General features: G+C 32.9%; 1 protein-coding gene across 3 annotated transcripts in view; it reads right to left on the reverse strand.

Annotated features, from left to right (window-relative positions):
* Positions 1 to 20191, reverse strand: part of Skap2 (src kinase associated phosphoprotein 2) — a 170430-nt gene that overhangs the window by 110176 nt on the left and 40063 nt on the right. The window lies entirely within an intron of this gene.

Consider the following 20191-nt stretch of genomic DNA (forward strand, 5'->3'; position numbering starts at 1 on the left):
TTTAGAACCATGAGCCAAACCAATCCATTTACTTAAAACAGACTCATAGCATGGATTGGGTGCTATATTTGTGTGTGGGGGGGGTATTTTTAAATTCTTAAGATTAAAATAAAAATACACTCATAGTAGAATTCAAGGCAATACCTTCTTTAACACACCTCCTAGAGGATTAAAATGAAAAGATGTACAATACCAAATACTGCTGAGGATGCACAGCTCCTGGTGGGATGCAAAATGATACAGTCCTGTGGAAAACATTTTGGGAGTTTCTCACAAAGTTACACACACAAATTCTACATGAAATGGCAATCCCTGAGAGAAATGAAAACATATCCTCAAAAACATCTCCACACAAACATTTGCAGTAGTTTCATTCATGCTAGTTAAAACTGAAAAGAGGCCAGGTGTAGTGGTGCACATCTGTAATCGCAGCAGCTCGGGAGGCTGAGGCAGGAGGATTGTGTGTTCAAAGCCAGACTCAACAATTAGCAAAGCCCTAAGCAACTCAGTAGAACCCTGTCTCTTAAAAAAAAAAAAAAAAAACATACAAAAGAAAAGGGAATCAGGGTTGTAGCTTGGTGGTAGAGCACTTGCCTAGCATGTGTGAGGCACTGGGATCAATTCTTGGCACCACATATAAATTTTAAAAATAAAGGTTCACCAGCAGTGTATGAGTGTACCTTTTCCCTCCATATCCTCGCCAACACTTATTGATGTTCGTATTCTTAATTGCTGCCATTCTGACTGGAGTGAGATGAAATCTTAGAGTCGTTATGATTTGTATTTCTCTAATTGCTAGCAATGATGAACATTTTTTCACATATTTGTTGATTGATTGTATATCTTCTGAGAAGTGTCTGTTCAGGTCCTTGGCCTGATTGGGTTATTTGGTTTTTTTGGTGTTTAACTTTTTGAGTTCTTTATATACTCTAGAGATTAGTGCTCTATCTGATGTGCAAGTGGTAAAAATTTGCTCCCGAGATATAGGCTCTCACTGATTGTTTCTTTTGCTGAGAAGAAACTTTTTAGTTTGAATTCATCCCATTTATTAATTCTTGATTTTAATTCTTGTGCTACAGGAGTCTTATTAAGGAAGATGGGGCCTAATTCCACATGATGGAGATTAAGGTCTACTTTTTTTCTATTAGACACAGGGTCTCTGGTTTTATTCCTAGGTCCTCAATCCATTTTAAGTTGAGTTTTCTGCATGGTGAGAGATAGGAGTTTAATTTCATTTTGTTGCATATGGATTTCCAGTTTTCCCAGCACCATTTATTGAAGAGGCTATCTTTTATGGAAACAGTATAGAGATTCCTTGGAAAATTGGGAATGGAACCACCATTTGATCCAGCTATCCCTCTCCTTAGTCTAAACCTAAAGGACTTAAAAATTGCATACTACAGGGACACAGCCACATCAATGTTTATAGCAGCACAATTCACAACAGCTAAACTGTAGAACCAATCTAGATGCCCTACAGTAGATGAATGGATTTAAAAATGTGGCATATATACACAATGGAATATTACTCAGCAATAAAAGAGAATAAAATCATGGCATTTGCAGGTAAATAGATGGAGTTAGAGAAGATAGTGCTAAGTGAAGTTAGCCAATCTCAAAAAAACAAATGCCGAATGTTTTCTCTGATATAAGGAAGCTGATTCATAGTGGGGTAGGGAGGGGGAGCATGGGAGGAATAGACCAACTCTAGATAGGGCAGAGGGGTGGGAGAGGAAGAGAGGGGGTATAGGGTTAGAAATGATGGTGGAATGTTATGATCATTATTATCCAAAGTACATGTATAAAGATACAAATTGGTGTGAATACACTTTGTATACAACCAGAGATATAAAAATTTTGTGCTCTATATGTGTAATATGAATTGTAATGCATTCTACTATCATAAGAAATAAAGGCTCATAGACAACTTTGAAAAGTGAATGAAATAAAATATAAAAAAAGGGCTGGAGATGTAGCTCAGTAGTGAAATTCCCCTGCATTCAATCCTGGGAAGGAAGGAAGGAAGGAAGGAAGGAAGGAAGGAAGGAAGGAGTAAATAATACAAGTATCCACCATTAGTAAACATTATAACAAGTTGTGGTACATCTATACAATGAACTACTACTCAACAACTAAAAGGAACAAACTACAGATATATGTTACAATGTGAATAAATCATAAAAGTGTCATGCTAAGTGAAAGAAGGCAGAATTTCTGGCTATGCACTATAACCATTAATATGATTTTCTGGAAAAGGCAAAACTATGTAAAGAAATGTAATTGGTGATATGAGAGGCTGAGAATGGAATGCAGGAGACTGACTGCAAAAGGAGCATAAAGGGACTTTTTCCAGTGATGGAAATGTTCTACAGCTTATGATTGTGATAGTGGTTACCCAGATACATGCATCTATCAAAACAAATGAAACTATACACATAATAAAGATAAACTTTACTGTATATAATTATATCTCAATAATCTAATTTAAAAAAATTTAAAGGAACAGGAAAAGATCTCGAGAGCAGGAGTAGCTGGCTCATTTCTATGAGTCACAAACATTTTTATTGGAGTCACTGACCAGTATAACCCAAATACAATAATAATTTAGTCCTAATGAACTAAAATACTTTTTGTCTGAAAAATAAGATAGCTTACATTTTAAGAACCATCAACTCTATTCTGATATAAATGAAAAACTACATAACACAAAAATACCTTAAAAGGGAGATTACTTTTCTTAACATTATATCATTTGTAGAGTTGAAAAAATTATCTGATATAAATTATCTAATCTGAAGATAAGAGTGAGTGAACTGCTCCAAGATCTACAGAAATAAGGCACTTTAGTTCAATTAAATGATTTCCCTGCAGGCAATGTCTTTTCAATCTGAGCTAATGACATCATTTAAGGAGGATGGTCCATTTAACTAAAAGGATCTTTTACAAGGCAGACAGACAGAAGGCAATCTAAGAATGTTTGCAAGGATTTTCCATATTTCAAAATTATAATGGTGAAATGCCTACATAAAATTCTTAAGGTTAGATATTAATCAATACGTTGAAGAAATAATTTCATGAAAAAGAATGTAATAAAGCTCTTAGGAAGTTTTCTCCATGACTTTTCCCTTTTAAAAAACCAATTCTTTCCTAATGGAAATTAGGCTACTGCAGACTAGCAGTAGCACAGACTTTGCTAGAAATTAGGGCCTTATTTCTGAAACACTGAACTTCTTTCCCTACCTGCTGTTTCTAGGATAACCCTCCCCAGGTTTGACAGGCTTACTTTTATCTGACTTTGAACTTCTGCATGTGAAATGGGCAAAAAGCACAATCACCAACAATCCTTAACTAAACCAGGTTGACCAGAAACTAAACTGCTAATTCTCCAAGATGAGAAAAAGTTTCAGGAATCCTCCAGAGAGCTCTTTCCTCAACCCTATGCCCTAGAACCCAAAATTGAAAGTCTTAAGTAGACTATCCTTAGATTAAAATTCCTCACACCTTAGTATCAAGATAAAAGAAACCATTATAGTTTGTGGGGAAGATGAATGATTCTTAATTCATATGGTAGAGGGTCACACCAAATTCTCTAGAAAGATTTCCTCTTCATAATTCTGAGTTTCAAAATTATTTTCTATTAAACAAAATACACAGTAACTGCTATTTTGTGTGAGTTGGCAAGGAAGTTAGACCAATAAGGACAAGAGATGAAAAGTTTTTACCCTAAATAAGAGGCAAATATCTGTTTCAGAAGCATTTCTGCCACTAAACACGCTACATACCTTGGACAAGTCACTTAACATCAGTACTTTAGTTTCCTCATTACTAAAATAATCTCTAAGGCCATTTTTAATTCTGACATATTAAAGGAAAAATTCATTTTTAAAAATGGATGAATTAAATATAGTGCTACTATTAAATGAGTCAAGCTTAACACTTGCTAATATGGACAGACTCTTTAAAGCAACAAGATTCAGGCTTAAAAAACAATTAATTAGCTTGGCTGTCAGGAAACCTGCTTGTCTTTGGAAATTAGAGCTCCAAGAACACAATACCAGAAAAAGAGAATGGTTAAGTATCTATAAAGAATTTGATACGTTAGCCAAAATGCTTTATCCAATCCTATTTGGAAATGGTCATAACAAATTAAAAACAAAATGAAAATTCTCTAAAGTCATCTGGTTCTGTCATTAATTGAGCTGTCATTCACAGTACGAGGTCCAATTTGTACAGTTGATCCATTTGGGGCTTTCCAGTTTCTTTGTTCAGTTTGGAATTGATGTAATTCATGTTCTTCTATATTTTTTACTGTGGGATGTTAGCAACATTTTAATTTTCATTTACAAAAATTATAAAGCTAACATAGTTCTTCTATAATAACTTGTCTCGATATTCCTAGAGGTAAGGAAAAGGGGTGAAGAAGTAGACAAAAAGAGGTTGATCATAAGTGCATAAATGTTTATATGCCAATTAAAGAGATTTTACTATATAAACAGAAAAAGTCCTAAAGGGCCTCAAGATAAGAGCCACGGAAATTCAATATCACTCTTGCTACACAGTATTTGCTTTGGTTTATACAATCAAATTCCTCCATCTTTGAAATTCAGGCCAAGTTCCTTGTCACTTGTAATAGATACACTTCAGTAATTATATACAACCAAGGAGAAAGAATGTGAAAGATTCAGATGTTGGTCCTTTCCAGTAAATAATTTATTCCTTTTGATGAATATACTAATATTAAGTCATATCACATTTTCCCATCAGAAAGCTCCAAGCTTCTTAATAAGATTAAATTATCTAAGTATTTCATATTTTAATCTTATCTTAAATCAAAAGATGGAGAAACTCATAAGTGAATTTTAAAATTTTTCTTCTTACTTAGTAAGTACTTCATTTTTATAACTTTAGAATAAGTGAATTTAATTGAATCAACATTTACTAGCAAGGTACAATTCTCAGCATTGTAAGTACAAAAGAATTCTAGCCATTGTAAGTTCATTTTGAATAGAGATACACTATAAACAACAGTGTGTCATTGAAAACCCTATGTTTAGATTTACTGGGTAACAACTTCATGGTCAAAATATGATCTTATGAAAAGACAGGAGAAGTGGCCACCTAGTAAAGCACCATTTAAGAAACTTGGAAGCTGTTTAACTCTTCAAAATTTAAAGTCTCTCTACTACTTGATGACACATACCTAATACATCATCAGTAGAATTACTGTTCCTGGCTATTACAGAATGATTCCTTATTAAATACCAATGAAAATGCATCAGTTGTGTCCTTTACTTATTTATCACGTGCAAAGCACAAAATATTTGGGCAAATGACAATAACAGTTTAAGACTAGGTAAAAGAAAAGTGAAAAAGAAGTCTAGAAGAGGGAAAAAATAGGGCAGCTTCATGTGTGAATCAGAAGTGCTGAACTAGATTCCCTGTTATCCTTTCTAACTCTAAAACTCTCCAATTTATTTTCTAAGTCAATGACACAAGTGACAAATAAGAAAGTATTTATCAACATAATAATGTTTTGATATCCTTAACACAATGAATATTTAAAAAAGAAAAGGAGCTGGTTGAGGTTGTGCACACTTGTAATCCCAGCTACTCAGGAGGCTGAAGCGGAAGGATCACAGATTTGAGGCAACTTAATGAGATCCTATCTAAAAATAAAAAAATAAAAAGGGTTAGGAAGTATTATTCAGTGATAAAGTGCCCCTGGGTTTAATCCCCCATACGGGAGAAATGAACATGTCAATTGTTTTAAATGAGTGAATACAATATATGAAAAGGCTACTTACAAAAAATACAAATAATGAATAAAAATATGGAAAAAAACTCCACCAGTATTAAAAGAAATGGAAATTAAATTAAAATGAAATACCATTTTGGCAACTGCTTGAAATATTAACAACCAGTATATTCAGAAAAAATGTTTAATAACCACAGAAAGAAATTCCCAATAAAAATTAGACTATCAAATAATAGCATATAGACTATGAGGTCCTATATGTATAGAAAATATCTCTAGGCAGATATATAAGATAACTGTAGCAGGAATTATTTCTGTTACCAATGATTATTTTTATCTTTATGTTTCTCGGTTACTGTGATTTTAAAATAGTTTACCAATTCCTTCACAGTTCTCCCTCCAAAAGATGGAACCTATTCTCTTTCCCTTTGAATGTGGGTCAACTTCACTGATTTGTTTCTAAGAAAGAATGTGACATCTAAGGCTAGGTCATAAAAAGGATCTTTCTGGGATCACTCAGACCAGAAGAGACCAGTCACTATATCATGGGGGTATTCAAGTAGCCAAGGGAAAGGCCCTGTGAAGAGGGACTGCAAAGGCAGCATCAACAGGAGCCCATGCAAGCAAGCCATCTTGAAAGTGGATTCTCTGCCTCCACACTTTCAGATGACTACAGTTCCAGCTGATATTTGGCCTGTAATCTCATGATTGATCACAAGACAAAACCACATTGCCTAGTGATGTGTCCCAAAATTCCTGACCCAGAGTGAGAACAATTAAATGTTTATTACTTAATAATAAATAATAATTAATATTAATAATACTTAATAATAAAATAAGCTTGGGGGTTATTTGCAACAAGCATAAATAATACATAATACATAAATAATACAGGTTGTGGTTCAAAGTTCTATAATATTCACAATATCCAAAAGGTAGAAATAACCCATGACCATCAACTGATAAATGGAAAAAGTTTAGTACATAAACAAAATAGTTTAATACAAAAACAAAAATCTCACCTTAAAGACAGTGAGATTCTGATACATGGCACATCACAGATGTACCTTAAAGACATTATGCTAAGATATAAAGCAGACACAAAAGGATAAATACTATGTGGTTCCACTTATATGAATCTAGTATATAAATCTGCCACCTGTATTAGGCAGACAGAGACAGGAAGAAGAATATAGAGGTTACTGGGGGTGGGGATAAGAGGAATATGGAGTTAGTATTTAATGGGTTTGAGTTTCTGTTTGCTATGATTAGAGGTTATGAAAATAGGATGATGGTTCCTCTACATGGTGAATATACTTAATGCCACTGAACTGAACGCTTAAAGTGGTCAAAGTGGTAAATTCTGTTATGTATATTTTACCACCACAACAAAAAAAAATGTAGGGGAAATGTGGGGAGACAGTCTCTGTAATAAGACTGCTTGAGACTGAATACTACTAGCCATGTGACCTAGCCTCTCTATGCCTTAACTTCTTCATATGTAAAAGGGACACAGCAACAATGCCTACTGTTATAGGGTAGAAATTAGATAATTCAGGCTGGGGTTATAGCTCAGTGGTAAAGTGCTTGCCTAGCACTGGGTTCAATTCTCAGTACCACATATAAATAAATTAAGTTCCATTAAAAACTAAAATAATGTTTTAAATAAAATAAAATAAATGAGATAATTCATATAAAGCACTTAGCCCTATGCCCAACACAGTAAGTGCTCCAAAAGTGTCAATCATTATATTCAAAGGAATATGTTTTGCTTCTGATATCTAAAAAGTCTGTTACATTTTTATTATGAATAATGATAGGGAAACATCATGCATATGTATCAATATATACAATCATTAAAAAAAATGAAGGGGACTGCAATATTTTCAACTGAAGATTTAGTTCTACCAAAAAGTTGTGAAACAGCTGAACTCCAAATGGAGTATTTCAGACAGGAAAGGAACCAAATTTCGAAGAAAAAGGTAGGTTGAAAATACTATGGCTTAAGGGCAAAACTGCAAAATTGAATAAGCTTACTTTGAGAAAAATAAACCTTAAAGTCATATGAAATAATGGTAGTTTTAAAGTCTGAAAAAAATCTCATATTTGAAACAAGTAGGTTATCACAGGCTTCTGAATAGAGATTCAAATAGCACATTTGAGAAATTCAATTGCTGCTATAAAATATGGGACATATGGTAGAAGAAGTGGCAAGTAGGTTGGTTAGAGCTACAAAAGTAATTCAAGTACAAGATAACTAAATCTACCTATGCCAAGGCTATAGGAAAAAGACAGAAAAGACAGATCTAAGATATTGTAGAAAAAGAAGTGTCATTGTTGACAGACAAGATATCCCTAACATCATTCAGATTTCTTATGTTTGATTAAAACCTATCCAAAGCACCTTATCTATGCTTATTGAAGTACAGAGACAATATAATAGGAGACAAGACCACTCTATGCTGAAAACACTTGGAATTAGGCTCTATTCCATTTCTGAAATTGGTAAATCCAATGGTTCCTAAACTTGGCTGCATATTAGAATCACCTTGGAAGCTTTTAAAAGTTCCTATGCCAAGGTCACACCCATTCCACTAAATCAATATCTTCTGGGGGAAGCCAGTGATCAATAGCTTTTAAAGATAGCAATGTGCAAAAAAGTTTGAGAACCAATTAATTAGATTATAGACAAGAGATATCATTAGAAAGCCATTAAAGTCATTGGACATAAGATGATGATATCTTAGAATAGAGTGATCCTAATGAACGAAATAAAAAAGTATTAATATTCTAGATCATCAAAGCTAACTTATAGTGAAAAAAAATCAGAAAAACGGTAGGGTCTGCTGGATGTAGGATTAGCACAAGCTAGGCACTGAAAAAAAAAGCAAAAGGAAAATTTCTGGGACAATGGAAAACACAATATTTTGATAAGGATACAGGTTATGTGAAGATATTCATTTTTCAAAACTCACTAAATTTTACATTTAGAATTTGCACATTTCACTGCATGTAAAATTTGCCTGAAAAAAACTTGAAATAAGTATTGAGAACAAGTTATAAGCTTACTTTTATTTTTGCTATAAGTTTGCTGTTTACTTTGAATTGTACGCCTAAGCAAATAAGAAACTATATTGAGAATAATGGGAGCAGGGACAACAGAGTTACAAATACAGAAGAGAAAATGTTTGTAACTTGTGGTGTTAGATCAGAATTGAGGTTTTATCAAAATGAATTTGTGGTTACTGATAAGTAAGAGGATAAGTGGAAAGATAGAAAGAAAGACAAGTGGATAGATAGGATGGACAGATAAATGGATTTTTTAGATACCTAAATACCCCAAAATTTAGTACCTTAAAACAACAACCATTTCATTACTTTTCATCTTTGTATTAATTATGTCTCCTATTTTCTATATTTTCTGATATTTTGACATCTGAGGGCTTGTTGACACTGGAAAGAATGTTCTTCCTAGGGCTAGCCAATTCCTAGAGAAAGTAAAGGTCTCTTCTGCATGTGTGCCTTTCAAATGCAAGTCAATGACTCCAGAGTCCATACCCACAGCTACTTCTTTTGTCTAGTGATTAAACTCTGGGCCATAAGCCACCTGTACTAAATCATTCCAGGACAAGGTATCAGACAACAAGGGTAAACCTTGTATCCAGGGCCCACCAAAATTATTCAAACTAATCAATTCTATGCATACTAACCCTGCCTTGCCTTCCCCACAGAAACCACAATAAAGGCTCTTAACCCATATGTCCCCTCACTCTCTCTGCCTCTTAATCAGCCCTGGTACTTTCCCACATGGCCCTGTGTGGCATGTTATACCTCCTCCTCTTGGGAACTGTGAATAATAAACTTTCTTTTCAATGGCATTCATTTCCGGATCTGCTCACCTGAGTAATAGGCTTACAATAAAAACAAGAATAATAATAATAATCCAGTGGATTGCATAGGTCAATTGGTCAGTTTTTCTATACCATGTGATGGTAGCTGAGCTGCAATCATCTGCAGACTCAATTGGGTTAGAAATTTACAATGGTTTACTCACATGGCTTTCAGTTGATGCTAACTATAGGCTAGAGGTTCATCTAGGACTGCCAACCACAGCATGTGTATGACATCTTCACCTCATACATTCATACATTCACCTCAGTGATGCCTCTATAACATTAAGACCACCTAACTCACCGTTTAACCACCCTTACTTCTTTAGCTTTTTCTTTTCTTTTCTGACTTAACAAAGATCCCTGTTCTTTTATTCCCATGTTTTCAATGAGTTCACAGTATAATCCCAAATTTTATGCAAAAAGTTGCATTATTTTCTCTCTTATCCTCTCTCACCTCATACTATAGTTCCAAAACTCTAACAGACATCTTTACAGGGATACATTGCTAACATGTAGCCACCTTTCCCATGATCTAATAATTCTTCATAGTAACTCCATTACTTTTTTTTTTATTGATTGTTCAAAACATTACAGAGCTCATGTATCTTTCATACATTTGACTCAATTGGGTTATGAACTCCCATTTTTACCCCAAATACAAATTGCAGAATCACATCGGTTACACACTCACATTTTTACATAATGGCATATTAGTGACTGTTGTATTCTGCTACCATTCCTATCCCCTACTATCCCCCCTCCCCTCCCCTCTCCTCCCATCTTCCCTCTCTACCTCCTCTGCTGTTGTTCAATTCTCTCCCTTTTTCCCCCTCCCCCTTTACTTTTAATAACTTCATTAGCCTTTCAAAGTTGTGTCTCCAGCTCTTATGGTGGAAATCACTAAACAGAGCAAGGTAAATATTCGTTGCATACTCTCTTAACAGCAAAAGCTGTTAAACTGAATATACAGATTTCAGGTGAGATTCAAGAAGAAGTTTTTAAAAATATATAAGAATTTATCTCATATATATACATACATATATATATATATATATATATTTTTTTTTTAACTTGTTGATAGACCTTTATTTTATCTATATGTGGTGCTGAGAATTTAACCCAATGCCTCACACATGACAGGCAAGTGAGCTACCACTGAGCCAAAGCCCCACCCCCTTATCTGTCTTTTTTAACCTAAAAATAAGGTTGAGAAGAAACACTAGATAATTAAGTTTTGGTTACTCAAATTCAATACAATGTAATAGTTTATATTACATCACCATTAGCTTTTATTTATTTTTTTTAAAGAATTTTAATATTTATTTTTTAGTTATCGGCAGACACAACATCTTTGTTTGTATGTGGTGCTGAGGATCGAACCCGGGCCGCACACATGCCAGGCAAGCGCGCTACTGTTTGAGCCACATCCCCAGCCCACCATTAGCTTTTATTCTGCAAATTTTAAAATCTTTAGGCAAAGATCTTGTCTTACTTAATGTCTCCCTAACAAGATAATGATAAATTCTTATTAGTGTCTTTTTGTATTTGGGAGCATTTTCCTCAAAACACCTATTCTAAATTTCCTCATGTTTTTCTTAATTTATCTCAAATTTTACTTAAAAATTATACTATAATAAAATAAAATGGCTATTACAAAAGCAATATTTCATGTAACAATTACATCATGCTCTACCCTTATTAAAATTCTGTAATATATAAAATAAAATTCGTGCATTGAAAGGTGAACAATATTAGACATCAGAAAAAGAGAATTAGTTACTGAAACAACAAAAGAACATCCTTATAAAAGTGATCTCACTATAAGGCAGTCCCATTGAACAGGCCCTATGAAAGCACATTATCATAAGATTTCACTTTAGCATTTTTGAGGGAGAAATTAAAATGCCACTTTGGAAAAATGAGCCAACCTATAATTAAATGCTTATTGTCAAACTCACTTTTGTTATCTATTTGATACTGACCAGTTTCTCCCACTGCACTGAATATCATCAAGCTGCCACCACCTGTTTCCTAGGCATTCTGTACTTTTGGAGTACAAACTGATTTCTCTATTAATCTGAGCAAAATTGTACTAAGAAATCTTTCATGAGAAAAATAAATATCATCTACTTTAAAAGCATACATACTATACCTACTAGTTTTAGAATACAGGTTACCAATACTACTTCCCTTCTTAAGGAAAATAATAGGTGATTATAGCTTTTTAATGAAGTTTATTTTACTAATATCTATGTCAACTAATAAGTCTTCATACCTATTGTCACAAAAAATTCCATCCCACCCCCCCACCAAAAAAAACCCCAATGAAGTAGAATTACTATCATGTTAGGGATTCCCTCATATAACTGAAGGGGGAAAAAGAAACTATTTTTGTTTCTTTTCATTTTTTGCAGTAATGGAGATTGAACCCAGGGTGTACAACATCCTTAGCGCTGTTTGGTTTTTTGTTTGTTTAGACAGGGTCTCACTAAATTGTGTGCTCTGGCCTTGAACTTAACATCTTCCTGCCTCAACCTCTTGAGCAACTAGTATTACAGGCATGTACCACCACATCTGTCAATATTCATTTTTCTTTAAGCAGATGAACAAAGAACTACTTAAATGATTCAAACTTTATACTTCCTAATATTAACAGATTCTTTAGAGAACAGATAGATGTGGTTATGAGGAGATCAGGTTTCACTAAATATAATCAGAAGGCTAAAATTTGGGACCAGGTGTAAGGGAGGCAAACTACACTGTACTAGGAATACAAATACTACAGTGAGATTCTGGTTTGAATCCTGGCTTTCCCACTTTCAAGCTGTGTAATCAACCTAAATCTGTTTATCAGTAAAGTGATATACACTTCCTATATCAAGCTTATGATTATTTGAAATAATATGCAAGAAATAATCAGCACAGTACCCAGTAAACTGAAATCTAATAAACGGTAGCTGCTAGTAATGGTGGTGATAACATTAATTAGATATATGACCTTGAGAAGCTGCCTAACCATTCTATGTCTTAGGTTTTCACCAAGGAAGTATAATTCTAAATGACGAAGTCCCTTTCAGAACTAAAAACACAATCTATCATTCCCATGGTTAGAAATAAAGAAACATAAATTTAACTTCCTCAAACTATCTAGACCTTAGGTCTACTACCTATTAAATCAAAAAAACCACAATTCCTTATTGTAAAGCATTTTTAGATTCACAAAAAATATCTGCATAGACTATCTCATTTGAACCTCAAATAACTCATATAATAGGTATTATTATCTTTAAGTTAATCTAATAATAAAAATGAACTTTAAAGAAACCAAGTGGCTCAACAAAATAAGTACAGAATAAATGTACCTCAATACAGTAAAGGTCATATTTGGAAAAGCCAATGCTAACATCATACTCAATGGTGAAAGTTTTAAACTTTCTCCAATATCAGGAATAAGACACTCACTCTTGCCACTTCTATTCAATATAGTACTAGATGTTCTAGCCAGTGCAATTAGGCAAGAAAAAGAAATAAAAGGCATCCAAATTGGAAAGGAAGATGTTAAATTATCTTTTTCCAGACAACATGACAACATGATCTTATTAGAACTAATAAACCAATTCAATAAAGTTGTACAATACCAAAAAAAAATCACAAGCATTCTCTATGATAACAATGAACTATCAAAAAATTCAGGAAAATTAATCTACTAAAAAAATAAAACCCTTAGGAATAAATTTAACCAAAAAGGTAAAAGACCTATATACTAGAAGCTATAAAACATCAATGATTAAGACATAAATAAATGGAAAGATCTTATGTTTTGAATAATTAATATTGAAAAATGTCCATACTATCTAAAGTGTTCTATAGGTTCAATGCAACTCCTATCAAAATTCTAATGACATTTTTCACAGAAATGGAAAAAATCTTAAAGTTTATATTGAACCACAAAAGATCCTCAATAATCAAAGTAATCTTGTGAAAAAGAACAAAATCAGAAGCACCACACTACCTGATTTGAAAAATCCTACTAAGAAGATACAATAAACAAAACCACAAGATATTGATATAAAAACCAAATATAGAGACAAATCTATATATTTATGCTCAATTAATTTATGACAACAATGCCAAAAACACATAATGAAAAAGGGATAGTTGTTTCAGAATGATGCTGGGAAAACTGAATATCCACAAGCAGAATGAAATTAGACCCTTGCCCCACACTATAGGCCAAAAAAAAAAAAAATCAAGTAAATACGGATTAAAGACTTAAATATTAAGTCATAAAACTGCAGGAAGAAAAACTAGGGGAAAAGCTTCAGGATATTGGTCAGCACAAAGATATTTTGACAAGGATCCCAAAAGCACAGGCAATAAAAGAAAAAACAAACAAATGAGATTTCATCAAACTAAAACACTTTTGAGTAGCAAAGAAAACCATTAACAGAATAAAAAAGGCAACCTACAGAATGGGAGAATACATTTTCAAATCCTACAGCTTAATAAAGGGTTAATCCAAAATACATAAGAAACTCAAAACATCTCAACAGTATGAACATAGATAACACCATTGGATAGTGGGAACTGGACCAAAATTAATATTACACAAAACAACACATATAAATGACTAATGGGTTTATAAAAAAATGTTCACTATCACTAATCATTAGAGAAATGCAAAGCAAAACCACAAGGAGATATTCCCTCACACTTCTCAGAATAGCTATTATCAAAAAGATGAAAGACAAGTTTTGGCAAAAGATGTAGATAAAAAAGGAATCCTTATACCACTGTTGGCAGGAATGTAAATTGATACAGCTATTATGGAAAACAGCATGGAGGTCCCTCAAAAATTAAAAATAGAAATATTATATCATATAACCCAGGAATCCCACTACTGGGTATATATATATACAAAAGTTATAAAATCAGTATGCTGAGAGATATCTGTAGTCTATGTTCAGTAGAGCACTATTCACAACAGACAAGATATGGAATCTACCTAACTATCCATCAATTGATAAATGGATAAAGAAAATGTCGCATACACACACACAGCCTTAAAACAAAAGAAATCCTGTCATTTGTGACAACACAATCAACCATTAGTCATTATGTTAAGTGAAATAAGTCATGCACAGAAAGACAAAAACTGTATGATTTCACTTACATATTTATGGAACATTAAAAAGTCAAAGTCATACAAACAGTAAAATGGTGGTTACCAGAAGTTAAGGTGGGTGGGGGATGTCAAAGGACACAAAACTTCAGTTTGTAGGATTAAGTTCGATGTTCATCATGGTAACTAGTTAATAAAATATACCATATACTTGAAAATTGCTGAGAATGGATTTTAATTATCATCACCACAAAAATAAATAGTAAGCATTCGAGGTAATGCTTATGTTAAATAGCTTGATTTGGACATTCCACAATGTACAAATATAGCAAATCATGTTGTAAACCATAAATACATATAATTTTTACTTGTCAGTTAAAATTTGTTCAATTAAAAAATAAAATAAGGGGTTAGGGATGGGGCTCAGTGGTAGAGGGCTTGCCCAGCATGCTTAAGGCCCTTGGTTGGGTCCCCAGGATGGCATTAATTAATTAGTTAGGTAGTTAATTAATTTTAAAAATAAGAAAAAGCCAAGGAGTTTGGCTGGTTACAAAGCTAGTTATCAGAGATTTCATCTCCTGTTTGTTAGTACCAAAGCACACATTCCTTCCTAAACAAGGAATGCAAGCCTGCAAGACAAGGTCTTAGTGTCCTAGAGGAAAAAGGTCATACACTTTAGAGAAAAAAATAGAACTAAATTTCTACCTCAACTCACCACTGCTTGCTGTGTTGCTTTGAGAAATCACTTAATCTCTATGGGTTATAACTTCTTTAATAATAAGAATAATTCACCAGTTATGCCACTAGAATTTATTCTGATATACTTATTATCTACTGATTTGACTTCAGAGTCCTAAGGAAACTACATAAGCATTGAAATTTCTGGTGGAACAGACAACAAAATCTGTTCCCCAATCCTACCACCTTGCTTCTTCCCTATTCACATATCCTCTTTACCTGGAAAAGAAGCATAAGAAAATTCTATTTGTCCTTGTTCCTCTTCTCCCCTAACAAATGGACCTATATGTAAAAACCTGAGTCCAAAAGGACATCACTTTTACTACTCACATTTACAACAAAAGGTGGAAGGATGAATCTAGTTAAAAATAGAACATATCCCCCTAAGTCCCACTAAGAAAACTGCCTTTTGCTATAAACCCCCAAATAAGAAGCTGTAAAGCTCTGTGTATATAAAGAGAGGGCACTTAACAACAATGCCATGTAATGATATAGACAAATACAAGTAATTTTATGTAGTAGATTAGTTTTTAAATGCCATTTTTGCAACTATTTGCAAGAGAGTTTAGTAATTTAAAGAGCATTTTCCTTATTACATCAAACTCCCATAATTTACCTTATAAATAAAACGTTAGCAAAAATTATAATCCTAATTTATATAACATCAAACTCACATGCTAACTTTGGCAATTTTCTCGCAGGCATGTTAATTTTTAAACAATTTAAAACCATTCTTAAAAGTATTTTCCATTTCCTCCTAGAGCTCAAATTTGTTTTTAAAGGAACTATTTCAAATATGTTAACTGAAATTGCAAAAGGACAGCTGCTTGATACGATGGGGCATATTATTGCCTTGCAATATCAGATCACTCAACCTCACTCCTTTTCCCTTTTTTGGACTCTAGGTTGCCACTAAAGTGGCTATTTATTAGTAAGTAAATACAGTGATGGCCATATTATGCATACTGATATGCCCTAAGGTCCTGTTATTGGGAAATGAGAGTATTTGCTCGTACACACTTTATGTCTATGTTAATGTCTGCACTTGCTTTAACTTTCCCTTAGTCCCAAAACACATTTCAAGATTTGCTAACTAGAAAACTCACACCAATGCACTTTTTTGGTTGTTTATTTTAAATTATGAAAACTCTTTCATCTGTCATAAATCTTAGGAGACAAAAAATGAACAAACATCTTTTAAATAGGAAAAAAATTACTATGTTCAAAATACAACTTCATAGAAGAATATTTTTTAATTAACCTTAATTCATCTTACATATGCAATTTCATTTTACTGCAAGTGATGTCAACAATTTATACAAAATAATGGATTTAGATCATATATATCAAAATATATTGGCTCAAAATAGTTTTTCACTATTTCTTTATGGTACTATATGTTTTTATTTTTCTAAAAACCAATTATCATAAAATAACGAGTAAAATTAGCATCTATAGTCATACTACTTTTTAAACCATCTGCCCTAAAAATCTTGAAATTCAAGTCCTAACCATACAGTTTCAATGAGAAAAGCCATAATACTATGTTAAAAAAAACTACTTTTTTTCCAGTCCTGGTTTCCCAGGATCATAAAACTCAAGACTGTCCTTCCCAAATTTATCTTGTCTCACTTGCTTCTTAACTGCTGGGTTATAAATACCTTTGTCTTCTATTAAAGACACATATTTTCTTCTGAAGACTCATTCCTGTGAGAACTATGTTCCAAATTCTGTGCCCACAATGCAATCACAATTCAAGATTTGATTTCTAAAAACCAGTTCTTAAGTGTGAAAAAAGATCTATAACAACTCTGCTAACATTAGTTTTTCTTTAAAACATTAGTTAAATTTTATTTAGCATTAATTCTAGTTGGAAGGTGCATATACCCAGAGTATCCACAAGGGTCAGACTTTATTTTCTACCATTGAACCTGCTATGCAAAAAACGTATTCAATTCATGCAATGCAAACCTCCTTGCTAATATGCATATTGAAATTCTAACACATGGGATTTCAATACCTATTTACACTATACATATGTTTGGTCTCTACTTTTTCAAAAAATGGTATATGTAGCTGAAATATTTAAAAGCCAACAACTACAAAAATGGTTATAAGCTTGCCTTGTATTAGAACCTCTTTTGTCTGTCAATCAACAATAAAGTATTATTCTACTATCACAAAAGGAAAACCTTTGGAGGCAGTAGAGGACTATGGGTTGTGCAAATGTGCAGTTGCTAAGAAGCAAATATGCCTCTCTTCTAATCAAATAGCCCAGCTCAGCAATGCCGCTGGCTTGGGGCAAGAAGCAAATTCCACCAGCCACAAACTTAGAAACAGTCTTGAATTATTTGTTGCTGACCGCTGGCTGAACCCTTCCTGATGAGCACCATCACCATTAGCCACTACTCAGTGTATTCCATCAACCAATGGCAATAGCAGCATGCTACAGCTCAGGCTACAAGAAATTGATCAAACAGGGTAATGAGACTATTTCTTCACGGAGGTTATTTTAAATGAATATAAATATTTTCTTTCTACATAATTTGCCACAGAAAGGTCACTGAACTCTCTGTGATTCCAAAGAAAAATGCTCTACTGTCCCCTTTACATATTTGAGTTAAGATAAAGCCAACAAACAATTCAGGGCATTTTTTGATATTAGGGGCAAATTCTAATGAGATGGCATTTAAGACAACAGATTAGCTGTGATATTTAAGCTTCACCTTAGGATATATCTAAAAACTGATCATATGATGCTACTCTATAAATATGAAACTAATCATGATTTGCCAATTAAAAACATTTGTAACAGTGCATTTTTGCTTAAAGAAAGCACAATTAATCTCTAACGTAGGTGATTGTGAGAACATGAATCATATGTATGCCTTCTTAGTTCAAGTTATTAAAATTTGATATAATTGTTGTGAATTATTTAGTGAAGAATTCATTTTTCTATAGCCCACCTCCTCCTGCTAGACAGTGGAATAAAATGCATGCTAACTATTTCAGTTAGCACATGAATCATCTCACTGACATCTGATTTAGCTCTTCTTACAGTGACATTTATTGCTCATTTCCTTTACATACTTAAAACCTAAAAATTATAAACAACTGGATTTTAACATCACATCATAACCAAATGACAGTAATTTAGCTGTATATTTTATCTAACATTCTGAAAATACTCTGAAAAGTTCAGTTTATGGTTAGTGGGCTTCTAATAGAGTAATATTAAAATACTACTTCTAATATAGTAGTACTAAAATAATCCCAGCTAAACCTCTGTTTAAGAACTTCAAATATCATTATGCCAGCCACAAAAAGAATTCAAAATAAATATTTTTAACATATCATTATCCTGTCTTTATTATAAACTAACAGATAACATAGAATCTAATTAAGATGTTAAAATCAGGAGAAAACACTTTCATATGAATGAATGCCTCTAAAAACTTTCTTAAAGATATGTCTATCTTGTTCCACTAAATAAAAATTCAATCAAATACAAAAAAAAATAGTTTTCAAAGTGATCTGCTTTCTATGCAGATTCTTTAAAATCTTAAGAAATTATTTTTGTTTATGATCTTTTCTTAGAAACAAATGAGCAAATAAATTTTTGCCTTCATCAAAAATGTCTAGTTTACAATGTAAGATGGAAAAACTACTTAAGTTTGTAGAAATATATGTTTGGAAATTCTTTTTAATGACTGAAACTCAGATGAACTTTTCACAATTCTACTTTTAAACTGTTTATGATTGTTATTAGACATGACAGTAAAATCACCTCATCTACAAAATACAAGATTCACACAGTCAGCCATCTTTAAACATGGATAAAATACTGCGGGATTTTAGAAGGTTATCTGGCCATTGATAGAGATTTATAAATTTGCCACAATTGGGACATGATGTCACTCATAACAGGATTTTAAATGAACATTTGAATGATTTTTAAAAGGTATACAGGATTAAAATGAGACAGAAAACCTTCATGATTAACTTTAAATTAATCTCTCTTGAAAAGGAGAACTCAATAGAAAACAATACAGGGAAAAGAAGCTCCAGGCTGACATACGACTTGTTTATATACATTCTATTTTTTTGTTTGTTTTCACAATAAAATCATGCCATGCTCTCAGAAATGGCACAGGAAGATTCTCTAAATAATAATCAATAATTACTTGAAAGAAAATTAGGATCAAATAGCAAGAACATCCTATAAGCTGTCTAACAATATGACAAATTCAGTAGCAACCACAAAGAACCAATATAACTTCTGGTGCCAAGGAGCCAGATGGTACTGCTGGAAAAAATTAAGTCTACAGATTGGCAGCTCGACCCTGTGATTATTGCCCAAGGGAGGACAAAGTGGAAGAAGAGTGGGAGGTTCAGTATGATGAGGATAAATCAATTACCACCAACTCAGTACATCCTTCCTATGATACCCTAATAACAAATTCTAAATACCATGCCAGAGAATTTTTCACTGTTTAAATAGTCCCAACATTAGTTGGCAATGATAAAATAAAGTGTAGTAAAAAGTAAAATATAATCTCAGTTTTTCATCATAGGCCTGGCAAAGTACATTGAAAATTGATTCAACTGCATATGATTTACATGCAATAAATACTAAAGCATTTTTGTATAACTGTTGTGGAGGGGGAAAATGAAGGTATCTTT

The sequence above is a fragment of the Callospermophilus lateralis genome, chromosome 1 (genome assembly GCF_048772815.1).
Source record: "Callospermophilus lateralis isolate mCalLat2 chromosome 1, mCalLat2.hap1, whole genome shotgun sequence".
NCBI classification, from domain to species: domain Eukaryota; kingdom Metazoa; phylum Chordata; class Mammalia; order Rodentia; family Sciuridae; genus Callospermophilus; species Callospermophilus lateralis.